Here is a 20,868-nt window from a genome sequence, read left to right on the forward strand (position 1 = left end):
CTGGGGTAGGATTAAAGAAGCAAGCTGGGTGTAAAAGCACTTGACAGTTGCATGATCTATGTTAAATGATCATGTACATGGCATGTCATGAGAGCAGTGCATGCGCCTATGAGAAAGAAGAGGAAATACTTTGCTGAGGTGGAAAGTGAGAGATAACAAAAAGCTTTTAATATTCCACAACCTTCACAAAGCTCTCCTGTATGGCTACCCTTTTGTTATCACAGTGAAGAAGGGTTGACATACCTGAAAGCTTTGTGAATACTGAGGAATATTACAAGCTTCTACTTCAGTGAGCATTTGTTGGATTTGTTCTGTGCTTTTTTCAGACCTGGTTTACCTTCATGTTGGTCTTTTTCCTGTCAGCAGTCTACATGTAGAAGCAAACTACAAGATCACTGTAAAACAATCATTTAAATGGCTCATTGGGGCAGTGTACATGTGCCTAAGAGCAACACACTGAAATAAATTACTGTGGTCATTACTTCTTTCCTTTGCACCAGACTCAGTCAGTAGCAGTGTACGGAGAAGGCTGTAATCTTTTCATGGTAGGGGTGAGGAGGTAAGCTGTATGTAAAAGTATGCGTCAGTTACATGACAAATATATAATGATCATTGACAATCTGTCAGGGGCTGTGTAGGTTATCTGACAGTAATGAGTTGAAATACATTACCGTGTTTACTCTACATTTTGCTACTCAGTGAGACATTAGAAGTGCACAAAAAAAGGCCATTGTTTTTTGTTTGTGTGTGTGTGTGGGGGGGGTATGAAAGCAAAGGGCAATAACATGACCATTCAAATGATAAAGAGTTTCTGATGGCCACAGTAATTTCAGCTTGTTGCTATCGAATTCATCTAACTTCTTTACAAAGGTGGTGTACCGTCTCAGAAGGGGCACATTCCACTGAGATAGTATGTGAAACTAATTAATGTTTGTTGTGCTTCAGAAATATAATCAAGCCATGGTTTTGGCATTCAAGTTATTTTATTTTTTTCCTAATATAAATGTTTTTATATATAGTCCACAACAAACATGTACATTTTTACTTTTTCTCAAATGAACAAATATGCAATTCATGAAATTATAATTGCATTTTTGTAATATAAGAATTAATTTTTGTCCCTGGTAGTAAGGTTTTCCAGATGTGAAATGTTTCTAGAGAAACGGAAATAAAAACATGAAAACATTTTCATTAACTGTCACACTACATTCAAAATTGCAAAGAGTAGCTGTTCTGTTATCTACACTTGCAAAGCTACAGTTTTTAACCAAACATCCAAACTGTTGTTGAAAACTATTTTATTAGAAACCATTTCAGAGATTTTATCCTGTATTAACAATCCTCATGAATAGGCTTACATGGTTATTCAAAAGAGCCTGCATTGCATTTGATTTCCATTAGGTATTAGCATAAAACTCTTCAGCACTGCAGAATGAGGTCTACATCCAGAAAAAGCCTTTTGTGCTGGAATTATTTAAGAAGTTTTTTTAAAAAAAATAACAACTGCTTCACCATTAAGACAGCATATCTACTACTGCATAAAGGACACGACCTAAACTTCAGGTATTGACAAACAAATGCACAGCAATAGTGGGTGGTACATGGAGCTAAGATGCATACATGGTGATCCAAACCTCAGTGTCTAGTAATACTGAGGTTCACAGCATTCATTTATGGAAAGCTTAGAATCTCTAGGCTATTTTTCTTTGTTATTGGCAACCTCCTGTTTATAAAACCACAACAACACATACTATTTTTAGCTCTGATTAAAAAAAAAACAGTTATCACAGTTGTTTTTAATGGCAGTTGCACATTACTGAAACTTGTATTTAAGATGTGAATTCATAAAACATTTAATGCCTTATAACTTTGTATGCCAGTATTCTCTTCTGAAGTAGCAGGATTAAGCAAAGAAATGAACCATCTATCTACAAAGCCAATTAAGAAATGAATTAATTCCATAAATGTTTCATATTAGAGGGAAGATATTACTAAAAACACATTTCTTTCTCCAACATCTTCGGAGAAAATGGAACAGCCTAACACTGTCTTGGCAAACAACTGGCACAAGGCATCCCAAAGTCATTACAGATGCACTGCACTGATAATCCCATAAGTAATGCGCAACAGCAATGAGCACTCATGAATAAACAAGGAAAGGGTGAACATATTCTTTTAAAATATAGACTAATTGTAAAATATGGTCATCTATGTTGCCTCGCAAAATACAAATGAGTGTATAAATGCAAATATTCTAAAGATTCTGTAATAAGTTTTGTCAAAATGATGCCTTTTAACCTTACTTTTAATGTTTTCCAATGTGACTGATTTATGAATCAAATATGGAAAAGATTATTAAAGAAAAAGTAAAGGGACTTCACAAGATTTTATGTTGCAGTTAATGGGATTTAAAACTCTACTAATCCGATTTCAGTTTCAACTATTGTTCACCTGCAGGAAGTATTAAAATGTATAGCTACATAAATGTTCTATTTTCACAGTTTCTGTTCTGTGTGTAGCAATGATTTTGATTTGTCAATTTCCTACCAATATTCACTGCAATTTTAGCTTCACAAAATATCCGAGAGACCAAAAGATATATCCACATAAACTATACTGTCCTTTTAGCAGTTGCTGATTAAACAATAAATCTAGACTGACAGAATGGTGGTAAAAAAACACCTTATATTAGACCTTAATGTACAATGATAGACCCCAATATTGTATGATGGAAATAACTAATTGTTGAAAACTGTACCTGCAAAAATGAGCTTCTCCTTCATGATATTCACATCTTTACTTGATCGTTGTACTGCTGCACTAAGCATAATCTGTTCAGGGTTGTAGGTCCTTATGCTGCCCAAACGATACCTGCATATAAAGACAGCTACATCACTATAATTATTTTTTCAACTTTTAACTCAGTTAAAATGGGTGATTTCAAATTTGTAGACCAAAATGTCTTCATTATGTGGAGCAGAATCCCCTGCTTCACACAAGACATGTTTAGTTATTTCTGAAACAATATGCTTCATGCAAACTTAAACACTGAAACATATACACAACAAAAATCTAAATATTTCACTCAGCAAACTGCAAGTTTTCAGATATTCACAAAGAAGTCCATTACTTCTGTTACAACATCCTCATGTTACATTTTAAGAGGACTCTCTAAGCAAGACAAATGACAGTAAACCAAAATAACTGGTCTTTCTCCTGGTTAACAAAGGGCTTTTTGGGCTTAGAAGGGCACAAAAGTTAATGGTCTGTATCACATGTGCAGTGTTAATTTTTCAAATTCAAGTGACAGCTACAAACTGCAGTCAATTTGCTTACAAACTGTCTTACTTTTTCCCTACTTTAGTTTACTTTATTCCAAAATTAAATATCTCCTGCACACAAAATATGCAAAATATTCCTTCTGCACCAACTTGTTTAAATCAGATATTGCTTACATTTAAATTTACCTCAGAAAACACAATCTAACTAGTTCTAACCAAAATACACCAGACTAATGTGGGTGTATGGCATATCAGCAGTATGTTACAGAAGGGTTAAGAACCAGTCAGGGAAGATGGCAAAAGCAGTCTAATAATGACACAACTCTTCCCAGTTTAGAGATGAGACAACAATGTCACTTGTTAGTTTTCAACGCTTAAAGAAATCCCAGTCCCTCAGAGCCACACGCTCCAGAGATCTAAATCTTGTCATCACAATGAACAAAACATGCTGGAGGGATAGGTTCCTGACTCAGAGACTGTCCATACTCTGGAATAGACTGCCCATACATGTCAAACAGCGCGCCTCCTTGGCCCTCTTCAAAAGGAACCTTGATGATTGGATGGGAGAAAGGAAATTCACCCCGGCGATCAAGTCATTCGCCCTGCTAGACAGGGGTCCAGGGAAGTAAATATTGTGGGAAGAAATATCCAGGGAATTGTTATGGCTAGGCTTGTATAGGCCCAAGGGCCGATAGCCTAGTAACAACCTATGAAATTGGGTACAAACATTTTAATGTTAATTTGTCTAAATGGATTTCTCACTGTATCCAGTTTTATTACCAAAACCACAACAAACCTCAAGCATTTGAGCCTAAGGATACGGATACCTTTCAAGCTTTCTTTAAAAATGAATAACTGGAGAATATTTTTTACAAGACACTACAAGCTACATGTGATCTCTAGACACGGGTCATTCTTTGGTAACACCATTTTCTGAGACATTCATCGTTGTGAATCCACTCCAAGTGACAAACTTGGGGCACTGTCCTTGTGGAAATGAAAATGCAACTCTCAATCCCAGATATGAAGGTTACATATTTACCATAATGACTGGTATAGATTAGCAATTCCTTTACCACAAACAACCTTGCGTCTCACCTACCTCTTGCATGGAGGGCATTCATATGTAGCCCTTTGTATGTTTCTATGTAGGCATAGGTTGACTGTAGCAGTTCTAGCCAGCACAGACTTCAGAGAACTGCAGAAGTGTCCTGATTCACACAGCATCATGGATAAGGGGGAGAGGCCAGACAGACCGTGATTGTTTTCAGCCCTATTTATTTGATGACTGAGATACCAGGCTGCTACCCTTACTACTAGAGGTAATGAAAATTAACCCACTCATCCAGATATATCATTACAATAAGTTATGTGGGTCTCTATCTCTCTCTCTCTCTCTATATATATATATATATATATATATATATATTTATATAAACAAGAACAGAGAGAGACAAAACATCAGACCTACTCTGTTGGAACACAAATGTCTGAAAATAAAACCTAGAGGGGGAGGAAAAAAAAACTTTTTATGAAGGGTGAAAAGCCTCCCTTGCATACCCCACACCTCCTGCTAATTCTACATACCATCTTCAAGACTGTCCTACAGTGGTGAAAAAGGCAAATTCCCCCATTCTAGCTTTATACAAACAAAAAAGCAGATATGTGTGATCACCTGATTTATGATAAAACACATTCACTTTTTTAAACATTTGACCAGTGGAACAGTCAACCAAATTAAAGTATTCCATATATCTTTGTATCTATCTATATACTTGTGTTTTTATTTATATATAATATATATATATATATATATATATATATATATATATATATATATATATATATATATATATATATATATACACACACACACACACACACACACATATATATATATATATATATATATATATATATATATATATATGTATCTATATGGGATCTGTACAGATCACCAAATGATTATCGGTGGGGCATATTTACACGAAAGTGCTTTTCACCGAAAAAGCACTTTCGCGTAAGTATGCCTGTTCCGGAGATCGTACTACGGTGCGGGTAAGGGAAAATTCTGTTTTCTCCTCTGTAGTGCGATCTCGGTGTGAGAATATTAAAGTAGGGGGTGTGTGTGCTTGCCCCCTGCATAAACGTAGATTTTTTTTTTCTTTTTTTAACGCACTTTAATGAAAGCGCTTTTTGGTGAAAAGCGCTTTCGTTAAACTGTGTTCGGTGACAATGGATTAGGGCAAAAGTCCTAGATCCACATATATACATATATATATATATATATATATATATATATATATATATATCTCCACACACATACAAAGTATTTTAATTAACTACCTACTGACAAGTAAAATCAATTAAATATCATTCACAGATGATCAGAGCTAATGGTCAGAGGATGGCTGATCCACTAGTCAAATCTGGCCTGATCTTGTGTATGTATTTGATAAATAAAGAACAAACACTTATATTTTTGTCCACACATATACTGCATTGTGGAAAGAGATGATATACTTGTCCAGTAATAGTAACAGAATAATTCGACCAGGACGAAGATGATTAAAGTGTATGTTATCATAATCACCCTGGTTTAATTATTCCCTCCTGGCTCTTCAGAGCAAAGTAATCAAGGCATAGAAGTCTGCAAAAGAGACATTTTTAAAGCACGCATTGGAGGTAACCACTCCTCTAGTGGAATGCATCTGATAGCAACATCTGGCCAGTGGATATTTAGCTGTCTGACTGAAAAGATGATGCAACTGTCAAGAATTCACCTTATGACAGCCTGCTTGACAAATGCTAGACCTTCTAGTGAAGGAGATGAACAACTGGTCTGTCTTCCTACTCTCATACATCCATTCACATTAACTCCCAAAGTTAAACAGTGGACATCCCCATAAAGAAAATCCGGAAACGTATCCAGCATTTCAAGGGCAACTAAGAAACTGCTCCTAGGCAGATACATAGATTCATCCTAAGGAGCACTCAGCCCATTTGAGACAATAGATACATTTCATTAAATGTAGGTCAGGCAGTCCAAGGTCCTACAAGCTGAGGTGAAGGCCATCAAGAAAATATTCTTCTAACAGACTATCTTCAATGCTGTCAAACTAGAAGGCTCAAACAGTATACAAGCAAGTCTGTGGATCATTAAGTACTGTCCTGGAGAGGAGACTGGTTCTTCAAAGGAGGAGCTGCATGACTAACTAGTGTGAGGCCATATTCATGCCTCTACAGGTAAGGTGTACAGAAATAGCTGTCACAAATATTCTTCACACTCACAGTGGAAAAACTGAGGTCTAAACCATACAGGTGTACTCAATGTAAGTTAGATCACCTCCAAGTTAACTGACTAAAGCAGTAGAGGGTACCATTTTGCTCAAATTGAGAACCATTCTAGCTAAGTTAGAGGCTAGCCAAGTGGAAGGCATCCTGACATCAATGACCTCAAGAGACCCCAGTTTACACATCTGATGATATCAGGGAATCTCCCTAAGTAGCTAGGCTCTGCATGCGAGTCAGATGTTACACCATAATGATGGACATTCTTTGCTACGATCTTAAGAGTTTTATATATTACCAGGAGCCTGAGTACCCAAAGCCTTGCTCTTTTCAATTACCAATAACTGATAACAATAACATTTTGTCCTTACTCCTGAAGGCTGCTGTGAAGTATGAAATTGGTGGGAAAATGTATAGAAGCCTCTCATGTCAAGGGAATGTGAACACATCTATGTTTACCTCTCATGATCTGTTAGTCTAACATGAAGGGATTATCACATTCTTCAAGCTGGTGAACATGGCAACTTCTGGAATACCCCCATTTCCATACAAACTGAAAGATACATGGTTTTTGAATCAGCAACTCTTGAAGACAGTACACAAGGGGATTCAATTTTGTTCCATCCTGGATTAATTAGATACACTGATATTGGTTATCTTACCAGATTAGGAAGTTTGCCTCCAATGGCTTCAGGCCAAGAGAAGCAGCTTTAAGCTGCATCAGATTAATATGGAACCCTCTCTCCATATACACTGTGGAAGATTAGTAACCCCAATAAGGAAAAGACCACCAAAAGACTGGTCCAGATAGGGCACCATTCCAGGGCTCCTTACAGCAGTGGATTTGACATTAGGAGGATGTATGCAAGTTTACACTAGCTCAGCATCCAGTGACATTTCACAATCTAGAGCAACACTGCCTTATAGAGAGTGTGAATGGATCCAGTCACAATGTCCAGAAGGCTCAGCAGAATCCAGGCCTGCACTCTTGTGCATTACCACCCAGTCAGCTAGTACCATGACTTCAGAGGTCCTCTTTCTTTTCTTCTATGCTACTTTCTAATTTACATAAAAGTTTTCTTTTTATTCTTAAAGGGATCCTCCAACACTTCTGATGGAAGTTTTTTTTTTCCAAAAATCCATCACACATTCACTAAAAAGGCAACTGCTTCACTTACTGCTTTTTATCACTTCTTTCTGAGTTGTATGTGTCACTGGTCTTAATATTCCTTCAAAAAGGATATTCTTTGTATCAGTCTATTTTAAATAGATGAAATCAAGTCCATTATTAATGGAACTTTTAAAAACAAACACTCATAACTGAACAAAATTAATTTTACATCATAATTCTGTATGGTGCATAACTATACCCCCTCCTCTTCCTACCATACTGCTGCAGCACATTACCATTGTAGTCAATATTCAACAATGACATTTTTTTTGTGATTGGACCACTGCAAAATTTTATTTAATCCATACACTGTCACACACTCAGGAAAATGGGTGGAGATCGACTTAAATGATATACAAGTACAGTGTATGTTGTACTTTACATTTTAAATATAAAGGAATGTGGCCAACTTCAGACAGCAAACAGACTAAGGTATTCAAAGAAATGTTTATAACACTGTATAATTTCTGCTAGATGCAGCTATGTTTAATGCTAAACTTTCTCAAGCAAAAACAATGGTTCAAGCTGAACTGCAGACCATGGGAAAACCTAAAAGCCCTTGTTAACCTGAAGAACAGAAAAATTCACATTAATAAAACATACAAAAAATGTAAATGGATTGTAAAAGGACAAGTGTATTAATATACCCAGTAAAGGATCATATCCTGATCCAGGCATTATGGGTAATATTTATCCAGTATAATCCATTACATTCGTATTTATACCACAACATTTAGAGAACATTATGCTCTTTAGACGCCAAAATGAAGACTTCTATTTATGTTTCATTTCACATCTTTGCTTTGAATGTAAAGCAGATTATTTATGATGCAATCAGGAACTGCAAAAACTGTCCTCCCATTTGCAAAGCATGTTCATGCTGAAAAACATATCTGCGGCTTACTATTTTTCCCAGTGCAGAGATCCTGTAATATTGAACAGTCTTTTGACAACTTTGTCTCTTGTGGTGCAATATAAATACTTGTATATAATATGTACATACACACAGACATATTAAATATACAAATGCTTCAGTACCAAACAATTTTCAGCAAACAAATGACAGTATAGTGAATAATAGACAAGCAATTCCATATATTAGGTGTTCAGATATTGAGAATGATTAGATATGAAAATAATAAATAAATGCAAGGAAAACACATATCATTGCCTCTCTCTCTCTTAGATAAGTGATACTCTGCATTTAAAGTCACTGCTGTTTTACCATCTTGCAGTACTAGTACCAGACAATGGTATCTGCAACCAGAATACTTCCAGATTTCCTGTTTACAATCAGTAAGTACGTCTAGCTATACTTGTGTCAATGGATTCATTCCCCAACAGATAATGTACTGTTATGAGTTACATAAAAGTTACTGGCCCACCTTAAGGTGTTTCAGGTATAGGAATAAAAATACAAAGTAAGCAAGAAAAAAAAACTCAGCTGACCAACAGATGTGAAACAAATGCTAGGAGATCAGATGTCCAGAAAACCACTTTTGATTGGTACAAACACAAAACACACCAATTGTCTCATCTAGTTTATGTTTTCGGTAAATGGTTATAACACTTCAAAAGTTGTAAATTATAAAGCACAAGCTAACAAATTCATCGAATTATAATGTAAATGGGTATAGAAAGAAGGAGAAACTATCATGTGCATTCAATCAGTACAAGTTCCAACATATTAACTTCGGTTAATCATTGAGATTATATTTCTACTAAATATTTTTTTCAACAAACTTATTTTTTATCTTCTGTTTACCTACCTGTATGTAATTAAAACTGTAAAAATGGCCGAACAATTTACACAAACTGAAGAGCAGGTTCAGCAGTTAGTGCTGTAACGTCACAACACGTGGTCCTCCGGTTTGGTTCCCAACCAGGATGCCTTGTGTACACAAGTCTGAATCTCATCCCTCTGTCTACAAGGGTCTTCAATGGGTATTTTGGCTTCATCCTACATGCAAAAGACATAACTACTACAAACTGCCCGTATGTATGTATTTATGATGTGTATGTCCTGAGAAGGACTTCTAACCCACCCATAATTAAATTTTCTGCAATTAATCCACTAACTGCCAGGATAGGCTGCTGTGTGACCTTTAATTAGCCAAATCATGCATCAAAGAATGGATGAACTAGTAATTACATCTGCTGGAAGCAACTGTTGCACAATTAAATGCATGACCCTCATTTAAAGCACAAAGCCCCATAAACTAGAAGTGCACCAAATCACTTTGGACATGGGTAGTTACAGTCCTAAGTAGCAAAAGGCATGGGGAAAGAGACATAAAATTCTAATGCCAAAGTATTTTTACATACTGCGGGGAGTCTGTCAGGCTATACTGCACAGTTCTTATTGCATTTTAAATTGATGGCTTCTTTGAGGTTCTGTTATCCATTCACATAGTGATTAAATGACTAGATCACCTGAAAAAAAATGCCAGTACAGTAGCTTTGTAAGGCAAGTGACACAAGAAGCAGCTGAGTTTTCTATCATTGAGACAAAACTATAAATAACTCCATAATAACTATAGAAATGATGTGTGATATTTTATGATAATAAAGATCAAGAGGCAAGAATGATCTTACACTTAACCAAAGTTCACAATGTTAAAGATTTGTCCATGCATTTTCCATCCATAAGACAAGGCGGATTTAGCTTGGCAATAAACTGCATTTTATCAACAAGCATATTCTTACCCTGTTATTTTTTTTTTTTTTTTTAAGTTTCTCATACCCTGCAGTTCCAGTATCTTGTAAATACTAATCAGGAAACAGTAATACAGACTACTGTTCTAAAATAACTCTACCATTCTCTCTGCATGTGTTCCATCCTTAGGTAAATGATGTAAATGATACAGGTTCAAATACTTCTGCTGTAGGATTATTCATCCAATCAAATTACCTTTTCTGTAAGAATACATGTTTTTCTACATTAAGATGAGAGGGAATACTTTCTTAAGATAAGAGTTTGAGTTCCAGTATTTGATTATAAGGAGAAACATTTCTCAAAAAAGCTAAATGCAGAAAAGGCAATGAAGCCATATGGAATTTATCCCAGAATTACTGAAAGGAGAACCAAAGTAGGAGAGTGGGGTAAAGCATCTGGAAAATGTAAGATGCATATTCCCCTTTACAGAGATAGTGTGTGGAAAGTCAATCAATCATGCGCTGCTACGAAAAATCAGAGCATAACTTTGGAAGAAAAGAACTGCTGATTACAGTGGAGCTTGTAGGAGAAGGTAAACAGGCAAAAAATATTCCTAACAGAAAACCCCTGATCTTCTCTCAAACAAATGGAACAGTATGTTTTTGAAAGAGCAACCAGAAATGTGTGTTTATAAGAATAACCATCTCATATCATAAGAACATGATTATTCAACCCAATGCATCTAAAGACCTTGGAAAGCTGTTACTCAAAACTGTGACACGCTCAAAATTGCAAAACACACATAATGCATCCCCCCCCCCGAGGGTGAGACCCCTTCCAACCCCCCACTTACACACACATACATGGGACAAGTACCTACCAACTCTGAAACTGTGCAAACACGGAGAACATTGAGAAGTGATAAAAAGTGTATGTACCACTTCATTCACTACTGCGTAACTTCCTTTCTTCCTATTCACTCTTCAGAACATACATTACATCACTCTCCTGATTTCTGTTCTCCATTCCTTCCCGCCACACCATCTGCGTCTCATCTACATCTCCCACTGCATTTATGAAGAATATAGTTGTTTTTATTGAATGCTTCCTCCTTGCTCCTACAATATGACAGTGTATTCTACTACAAAATGCATTACGGTTATGATGTTACCTTACTGTCAGTCTTGCAAGTCTACTCCCATCATTTCCAGATTCTTACTGTTTACCAAATCAGTTAATCATGACAACTTTGCAGCCATTTCAATTGTCATCTTTGTGATCCTAGTTCTATGTCTCATTTCATTGACTTCTGTCATTCTACAGTACTTTTAGAAACATTGTTTTGATCGTAATTCTGTACCTTTTGCTTGTAAACCCTGAGCTGAGCCTGAAAATAGTCCAGCTGGATCAGTGCACTACCTCAGTCAACAAATCAGTCAATTAATTAATTAAAATGTTTTTAGGGACCTCTGTACTTGGGTTGATAGCTCCCTCTCTTCTGACCATTATGTAACAACAGCTGTCATGAAATCCTTTTATTTAGCCCAACTAATTGCCAAAGGAATATCATCAAGGTCTACAGAGGTAATAATTCCTTTATACTCTGCATTAAATAAAGCCATTCAGAGAGTAGTACAACATTCCCTTTGATATGTTTAATGAGATACATTCCAAACAATTAGAAAGACCCCAAAGGATCCTAACCAAAAAGATCACAGGCATAAAAAGTCCCTGAGCAACTAAGAGAGGTTGGGGGCTCTATCCCTTTATTGTGTGTCTTACAGACTTTTAAGGAGAGATCTCTCTTTCTCCTTTCAAATTGTCTTGGACCTTCTGTTTCTCTGCAGTTCCAATAACTCCATCAATACTAGAACTACATATCTAAATTTTCAACACAAATAAAATATGATTGAGAGAGTGCAGCATTTCCAAAGCCTTTGGAATAAACTTCCCACACATTAAGCATATCTTCCTTGAAACATAAACTAGTGTAGCTTGCTATATTGTATGTCATGTCAAACATTTTATGTAGGGAAAACTGTGAGGAAACATACTGTTATAGGTGAACATGTCACGGATGTGAAAAATTGGAAGTTATTTACTTACCATAGCTTGGTATCAGAGTTGTCCATCATCATTCTTTCTTGCTGAGGGGTCATGGATCTGACCCTACTGTATTTTTGAGACTTGGATCCCAGTCTCGAGCTCGTCCTTCTACCCATAATGTTCTACACCTTCCCCAGCTTCTTCAGATCAATTTTTCTGCCTTACTGCCTACTGGACATCCAGAAACACACAGAAAAATATCAGAGGTTCAAACCAATGACATGAAGGTTCTTATATAGTCCATAGATTATCTAGGAGCAACTAGGTCAGTAGATGGTTGGGAGGGAAGGTGAGGAAGAATGAAAATGGATAACACAGATGCCAAGTTATTGTAAGTACACCCGAAGGTATGACTATGCATTTTTGGCATTTAACTTTAGGCCATGGCTCTGGCACCAGTTATCCGTTTCTGTGAGACCCTTCTGAAGGATATCTGTGTCAGATGTGTTTTCTACTATGGCCCAGTTTTCAGTCATCTGCAAACTTTGTCAGCCATAACCCTCCTGTGTTTGCTTGTACTTCGGAAAAGTAGATGCCAAACAAGAGTGGGCCCAGGACTGAGCCCTGTGGTACACCACTTGTGACAGGTTTTGAGTCTGACATGGCGCCAGCAACTCTGACCCTGTGGGTTCTGTCACTCAGCCAGTTTGCAACCCATCTTGTGATGTATGGGTTAACATTTAAGCTGATGAGTTTTTCAATGATACCCGGTGGGTATTGTATCAAGGCCTTCGCCAGATCGAGGTAGGCTGTATGGACTGCCTTTCCCTCATCAATGGCTTTGGTGACTGTTTCGAAAAACTCAACCGAGTTTAGAAGGCATGATCTGCCTTTGACAAAGCCAAACTGGGATGGATCCAAAGTCTGCAAATTCCCTATGTCTTTATTTATGAGGTCCATTATGATCCTCTCCATGGCTTTGCAGATAAGGCTTGTCAAGCTAATGGGCGGTAATTTCAGGGTCGGTGGAGGCACCGCCTTTGTGAAGTGGGACCACAGTTGCAGTCGCCACTCCTGGTACGTATCCAGAGGTAAGACTATGATTAAACAGCTGTCCTAGCTGTGGGTTTAATTCCTCGTTGAGTTCGTGGAGCACACAGCCGGGGACACCATCAGGTCCCATGGATGCTGTGTTTTTGCTTTGGAGAGAGCAGTTCTCACTTCGGGATTGGAGATGTCTGGGGGCTGCAATCGCTTGGTATAGATATCTCTCCTTTTGGGGAGGGGAGAAGTTTGCACTGAACCTGTCAGCCAGTATGTTGGCAATGTCTGTAGGATCAGTAATCTTCACATCATTTTGAACTAGTTCTGAGCATATCTGGGAGTTTCCTCCCAGGTTTCTAACATAGCTAAAGAAGGCCTTATGATTGTCTTTTGAGTCTTTAGCTATTTTTCTCTCAAAATTTGCTTTGGATGATTTTATGAGAGCTCTTAGTTTTTACTTATAGTGATCAAGGGTGTCTTACCTTTTAAGGATTTTGCTCTATCTTGTAGTAGCTTCCTCCTTTTGTTGTAGAGTTTGTTTATGGCTGGGGTCCACCAGACTGGACGCTTGCCTTTGGTACAAAGAGTCTTTGTTTTGCTTGGGATTGCCTTATCCATGCAGTCCTGCAGGTGCTGGTAGAAGGCATTTGTAAGTGATTCAGCGGCTTGAGTACTGTTTTCTGCCGGCTCGGGGGCCTTAAAGGAGACCACACTAGTCTTTAGAAGTGTGAAGTCGGCTTTCGAGAAGTTCTTTACTATGGTCTTTTTTATTTCAGGTGGGGTGGGTTGAGGACCTCCAGCGAGATTAGTTTGTGATCTGATCTCACCAGTGACGGGTATACTTCCGGTGTTGAACATTGTGCTGCCATGTTCGTGATGATGAGATCAAGTATGTTTTCTCCTCTTGTGGGGATGGTGACTAGTTGTTCCATGGCATTTGAGTTTATGAATTCCAGGAACTTTTGGGCTAGGGTGTTTGGGCTTGAGTAGTGTTCCCAGTCTATATTAGGGTAATTGAAGTCACCTAGTATGATGGTGTTTGGTGATACATTTATCCCCTCTAGTGTTTTCAGGAAGGCCATGTGAGGTTCCTGAGTTTGTGAGGGTGGCCTGTAACATGCTACAATTTGTAGAGCAGTCTTGCCTATGGTTAATTGCACCTGGATGGTCTCCGATGCATCGTGCGTTGCCATCAGTCTTGAGGTGTGGGTGTCTTTGATGAATATGGATACCCCCCCTCCTTTCTTGGTATTGTCCGGATTTTGGGGCCGGAACGCATGATAAGAGGTAAAACCTGATAGTGCTGGGGTGCTCTCAGGAGCCTTGAACCAGGTTTCTGTCACTGCACAGACATCGATGTTCTCCATACTGAGAAGGGCCTCGAGTGCGTGCATTTTGAGATTTAGACTTCTGGCATTGAGCAGCATTACCCTTAGTTTTTCCTTTTGTGTTCTAGGGTGGTAGGTTTAGAATTTGAGCCTTGCCTAAAAGGCACTATGGGGTGGCAAGAGCCTTTGCCAATATCCGAATCCCAGGGTGACAGGTGCAAGCCGTCCCTTGAGCAGCGTGGCTTGTCCAGCATGTCATCCCAGGCAGACAGACATTGGATCCCCTTTGAATGACACCAGAGTTTAAGCCAATTGTTAAAGCTGATCATCTTATCTCTGTATTGTGGCATCATTCTTGGTGAAGGTAGGATACTGCTCAAGGTCAGGGTCATACCTGCCTGGGCTACATAATCAGAGAGCTCCTCAATGTCTCTTTCATGTAGTCCAAGGAGGTGCGTCTCAGGTCGTTTACACCAGCGTGGACAATGACTGAGTCAGATTTGTACCTGTTGTTGAGAGACCTGAGTGCTTGCGTTATGTGGCGGATTCTAGCGCCCGACAGGCAGCTTACTGTGACCTTCTCCTTACTCAGTCTGGTGAGCGGGACGTCAGTGTGTCTGACTATGGAGTCACCAATGACTAGTGTGTCTGGCATTGTGTTTGGCCTTAAGGGCTGTGACTGTTTGACACTCTGACTGTGAGGTCTATGTGTTGCAGGTGTTGTGTTCTGAGGTGGTGGTTGTTTGGGTGTCTGCTTTGGTGGCTTCTGCTGTTTTGGTAGATTTTTGATCAGAGCCGCCGAGTATGTCTTTGTGTGTTTATGTGTATGATTTGAGGTTGTGATGGTACTATGTGAGACTGGGTCTATAGTGTGTGTGGTAACCTTCTCCTCCTGACTGGTCTTGCCAGTCCTATGTTGAGAGAGCTCAGCCTCCAGTTTGGCCATATAGTTGCATCTCTCGCATGTATTTGTGTTTTGAGGGAGGAGGAGAGGGTTGTCTGTGTACATGAGGTAATACTTCCTTTATACTCTGCATTAAATCAAGCCATTCAGAGAGTAGTACAACATTCCCTTTGATATGTTTAATGAGATACATTCCAAACAATTAGAAAGACCCCAAAGGATCCTAACCAAAAAGATCACAGGCATAAAAAGTCCCTGAGCAACTAAGAGAGGTTGGGGACTCTATTCCTTTATTGTGTGTCTTACAGACTTTCAAGGAGAGAGCTCTCTTTCTCCTTTCAAATTGTCTTGCACCTTCTGTTTCTCTGCAGTTCCAATAACTCCATCAATACTAGACCTACATACCTAAATTTTCAACACAAATAAAATATGATTGAGAGAGTGCAGCATTTCCAAAGCCTTTGGAATAAACTTCCCACACAATAAGCATATCTTGCTTGAAACCTAAACTACTGTAGCTTGCTTTATTTTATGTCATGTCAAACATTTTATGTAGGGAAAACTGTGAGGAAACAGACTGTATAGGTGAAGATGTCATTGATGTGAAAAATTGGAAGTTATTTACTTACCATAGCTTGGTATCAGATTTGTCCATCATCATTCTTCCTTACTGAGGGGTCATGGATCTGACTCTACTGTATTTTTCAGACTTGGATCCAAGTCTCGAGCTCGTCCTTCTACCCATATTGCTCTATACCTTCCCCAGCTTCTTCAGATCAATTTTTCTGCCTTACTGCCTACTGGACATCCAGAAACACACAGAAAAATATCAGAGGTTCAAACCAATAACATGAAGGTTCTTATATAGTCCATAGATTATCTAGGAGCAACTAGGTCAGTGGATGGTTGGGAGGGAAGGTGAGGAAGAATGAAAATGGATAACACAGATGCCAAGTTATTGTAAGTTCATATCTTCCAAATCTGATGTTGTCCTTTCCATTCTTCCTTACTGATGGATCAGAGTCCCAGCTATGTAAACCTTGGGAAGCCTCAAGGAAGGCTATGCTGGACCACTGTTGAACCAAAGGAAGCTCTACTTCTGGAGACAATGTCCAATTTTTAATGCGTCACAAAGGAAAGTCTTTGACCAAGTGGCCGCTGTACAAATTTCATCAGTCCATGTTCTTTAGGAGAAAGCAGATGATGTAGCCATGTACAGACTGACTAATATTATTCTCTGTATCTACTTTACGCATAAAGGATGGACTGGTACGAAGGGACACCCTATCCATATGAAAAATAATGTAAGGCGGTTTGGATGATAAGTCTTGACATTCAGATATTCTCCTTGCTGATGTAATAGCTACAAAAAAGATAGTTTTCCAAGACATGAATTTCATATCACAAGCTATTGCTGATTCAAAAGGTTTTTGAGTCAAGCCTTGAAGTATGACTGGGATCCCAAGGAGGAGAAGGATCCTTTATAGTTGGCCTAAGCAGAAAAATCCCTTTCATGAATGCCTTTCACAGTTTGGAGGTGAAAAGGGGACAAAAATTATTTCCAGTCTGAAAGTTGGAAATAGCTGCAAGGTTGTCTGAAACCAGGACTGAAAAGGGATCAATATTCTCTTTAGCAGCCCATATAGTAAATCTTTTCCATTTACCTCTGTAGACCTTCTTAGCAGATGCTTTTTTGGGATGCTAAATTTATATCACAAACAGGGGAAGCAAGCCTGGACCTTTGCACAATCACTGGAAGTGGTGAAACCATGCAGATAGCTTGAGGGTGTAGAGACTGGGGTACTGAATCTCTGATGGGTAAGAGAGAAGTCCTGTCTCACTTATCAGAGAATGAGACAGGAGGTCTTAGCTGGGCTCCAGAATCCAAGTAGGATATTTCACGTGAGACAAGAGAAAGGGGAACCAAACCTGATGAGGTCAAAAAGGGGCAATGAGGATGAATGAGCCCTTCAGCCTGCTGGCTTTCTGCAGGATTTTCTTGATCAAAGGAAGTGGAGGATAAGCATAAAGGAGACCAGGAGGGGGCCAATTGAGAACTAGAGCATCCTTCAGTGACTCCCCCAGAGGGGGATCAGAGCGAAGTACTTGCTTCCCTTGTTTTGGGGGGAAGCAATGAGGTCACAGCAAGGTTGGCCTTAATGGCTGAAAATCAGATTCTCCACTAACTGATTGAGGGACCACTCGTGAGGGGTCAGGGCAGACCTGCTGAGTTTGTCTGCAAGAACAGTGGATTTCCCCAGTATATTCATTGCAGCTAGAAAGCAGTCTGAAGATACTGCCCATTCCAAGACCTTCATGGCCTCTCTGCATAAAGAGTAAGAGTGAGTTCCTCCTTGTTTGTTGATATACCAGAGTACAACATGTTGTCAGTGTGTACTGCAATAGTCCCAAAGGGGAGGCTGTTCTGAAAGGGTCTATATTAGATCAGAGAATGCTTAAAAAAGTGAACGCTGATTGACCGACCTTATGTAAGCGGAAGCTTACAACCTTGAACTGTCAGATCAGTGATTTTTTTCCTAGGGAAAAAAAATCACTGATCCAAAACACATACACACAAGACAAGCACACCAAACAAACAGAAATCCACACACATACACCTAAAATCTGACACCTGACCCTACACTAAACTATGCACACACCACTAACTATCCACTTACCTTAACCCAAACTCTAACCCTAAGGTCCGTCACTATCGCACACTCACCTCACCCGCTCCCTAACCCTAGCTCACCTAAATCCGCCCTAACCCTCATGTCCACACAAATCGCACACTTACCTAATCCGAGCCCTAACCCTAACTCACCCTAACACTCACATCCACACAATCGCACGCTTACCTGAATCTGACCCGTAATTTTCCACCACAGCACTGAAAATAGCAAAGCAACAGAAACAGACAACCAAATTCTTTCCCTAGGAAAAAATTTGAGTTTCTGTTGCTTCGATATTTTTAACTTTCACTAAAATAAGGTCGATCAATCAGTGTTCACTTGTTTAAGCATTCACTGATCTAATATAGACCCATTCTGAAAGGCTTGCAATGTTAGAAGAACTGCTCTCATCTCTAGGACATTTACATGCAATCTAGTCTCTGAGGAAGACCACGTGCCTTTGACCATGTTTCCCTTGAAATGCCCCCCCAGTTGGGAAGCATTCACTGTGGCTGTGAGGAGAGGGAGAAGGAATGGCCTGCCATGGAACAGCTCAGCCGAATGAATTCACAATTGAAGATGACATCTGAAAATTTGATTTAACTTGACAGGGACAGATAACTGCTAGTAGAGAAGAGACCACTGAACAGCTAAGGTCCATTTGAGAATTCACATTAAAAACCTTGCTAAGGGATGATGGCAGTGGATATATAGCCAAGAGCTTGGAGTATCAATCTTGCAGGTGGAGACAACATGTCCCGTACTTGGTTTCTCAAATATCTTATACAATGTGGAAGTAAAGAAGCCACTTGGTGTGTCGTATCCAGAAGGGCACTAATGAATTCCAAATTCTGAATGGTAGACAGGTTTGATTCAGTAAGGTTTATGGTAATACCCAGGGAGTTAAAGATCTGAAACAAGTAATTCCTGGCCTGAATTAGTTGATGCCAGGTTGGGGCAATAAGACACCAGTAGTCCAAATACAGAAATACCTGGAATCCTTTCAGTCTTGGGTGAGCTACTACTACTGTCATGCACTTCATAAACAACCTGGGGGACTCTGGTGACTCCAAAGGGCAGAGCTATGAATTGGTAATGACTGGCTCCCAGCTTGAACTGCAAATGACTTCTGAAGTGTCTGTCTATTTTGATTTGATATTATGTGTTCTGAAGGTGTATACAGTGCATCCAATCATCCTTGCGCAACAACGGTAGAATAGACTGACCCATTACCATCCAGAACTTTGACTTCTTCACAAACTGATTTAGATTGCTCATATCTAGAATGATCTCAGGTCTTCTGTTTTCTTTGCCACTAAAAAGAACAGGGAGTAAGTTCTGAATCCACTTTGTTCAATTGGGCTTCTTGGATGAATCTTTTTTTGCAGTAATTTTTGAATCTCTAGTACTGTGTGCTCCCTCTGACTGGGTGGTACATCAGCGAGTTTCTTTTGTTCCACTGGAGGTGGAAGGAAAAAGAAAATGTAATAACCTCTGGATATTATACTTAGCACCCAAGTATTTGTTGTCAAATTGGTCCAGGTGCAGTGAAAAACTACCCTTGACTGCCTCCAGAGATGGACAGTTGGGCAGTGCTTCAGGAGCACTGATATGGCCCATCAGCAAAGGATACTCTGAAGCCCTGATTCTGGGGACTCCCTCTGCCTTCGGGGTGGTGTCTACCACTGAAACTTCATCCTCAGCCTCTGAAGGAACAATCTCTACATTGATCCTGGAAAGGCCCTTGAGATTTTCAGAACCAAGTCTTCTTACCACCTTGCTGATTTCTATAAAAGGTACACCAATGGGGTAGAAAACATGACCCGAAGGCAGACAGGGTCTTTCCTTCTTGTTTGTTTTGGGTAAGAGTTTCTTTGATGGATGGCCCAAACAAAGAGGCGCCATCAAAGAGGGCATTGACAAAAGATGCCTTGAAGGGTTCTGCATAGTCACAAAGCCTCATCTAGGCATGTCTTGTAACAGCAATACTCGAGTCGACTGCCTGTGTGGTACCCCCTGCTGTATGGGAGATGAACTTCATGGAGGAATTAGCCACGGAAGCAAGAGCAGCCAATTTGGGAGATACTTTCTTGAAATCTTCATCAGACATGATCTCTGCAAGTGAGTTGGAAAGTTCCTTGACCAAATCTCTCAGCAAGCAAGGGAAATGTGCAAGTAAATTTAACGATCTCAATGCAAAGGTAGCTGAGGCATAAATGCACTTACCAAATCTGTCCATCATTCGAGACTCCCTGTTCAGTGGATGGACAGAGGAGCTTTTTTCAGCTATCTCCTTTTTGGTGGCTGCTGCCACAAAAATGGCATCAACAGGAACACCTTTAGTCCAATGCACTCTGTCTTTAGGAGGAACAAGGAATTTGTCAGGGAATTTGGGGATTGGTTCTATTATGTCCAGCTCCTAACAGGCCCAGCAGGAAACTAAATCAATTAGTTTGTCAGCTGGGGGTGTTACTC

This window comes from Protopterus annectens, chromosome 5.part0, assembly GCF_019279795.1.
Source record: "Protopterus annectens isolate FY-2018-M chromosome 5.part0, PAN1.0, whole genome shotgun sequence".
Classification (NCBI taxonomy): domain Eukaryota; kingdom Metazoa; phylum Chordata; order Ceratodontiformes; family Protopteridae; genus Protopterus; species Protopterus annectens.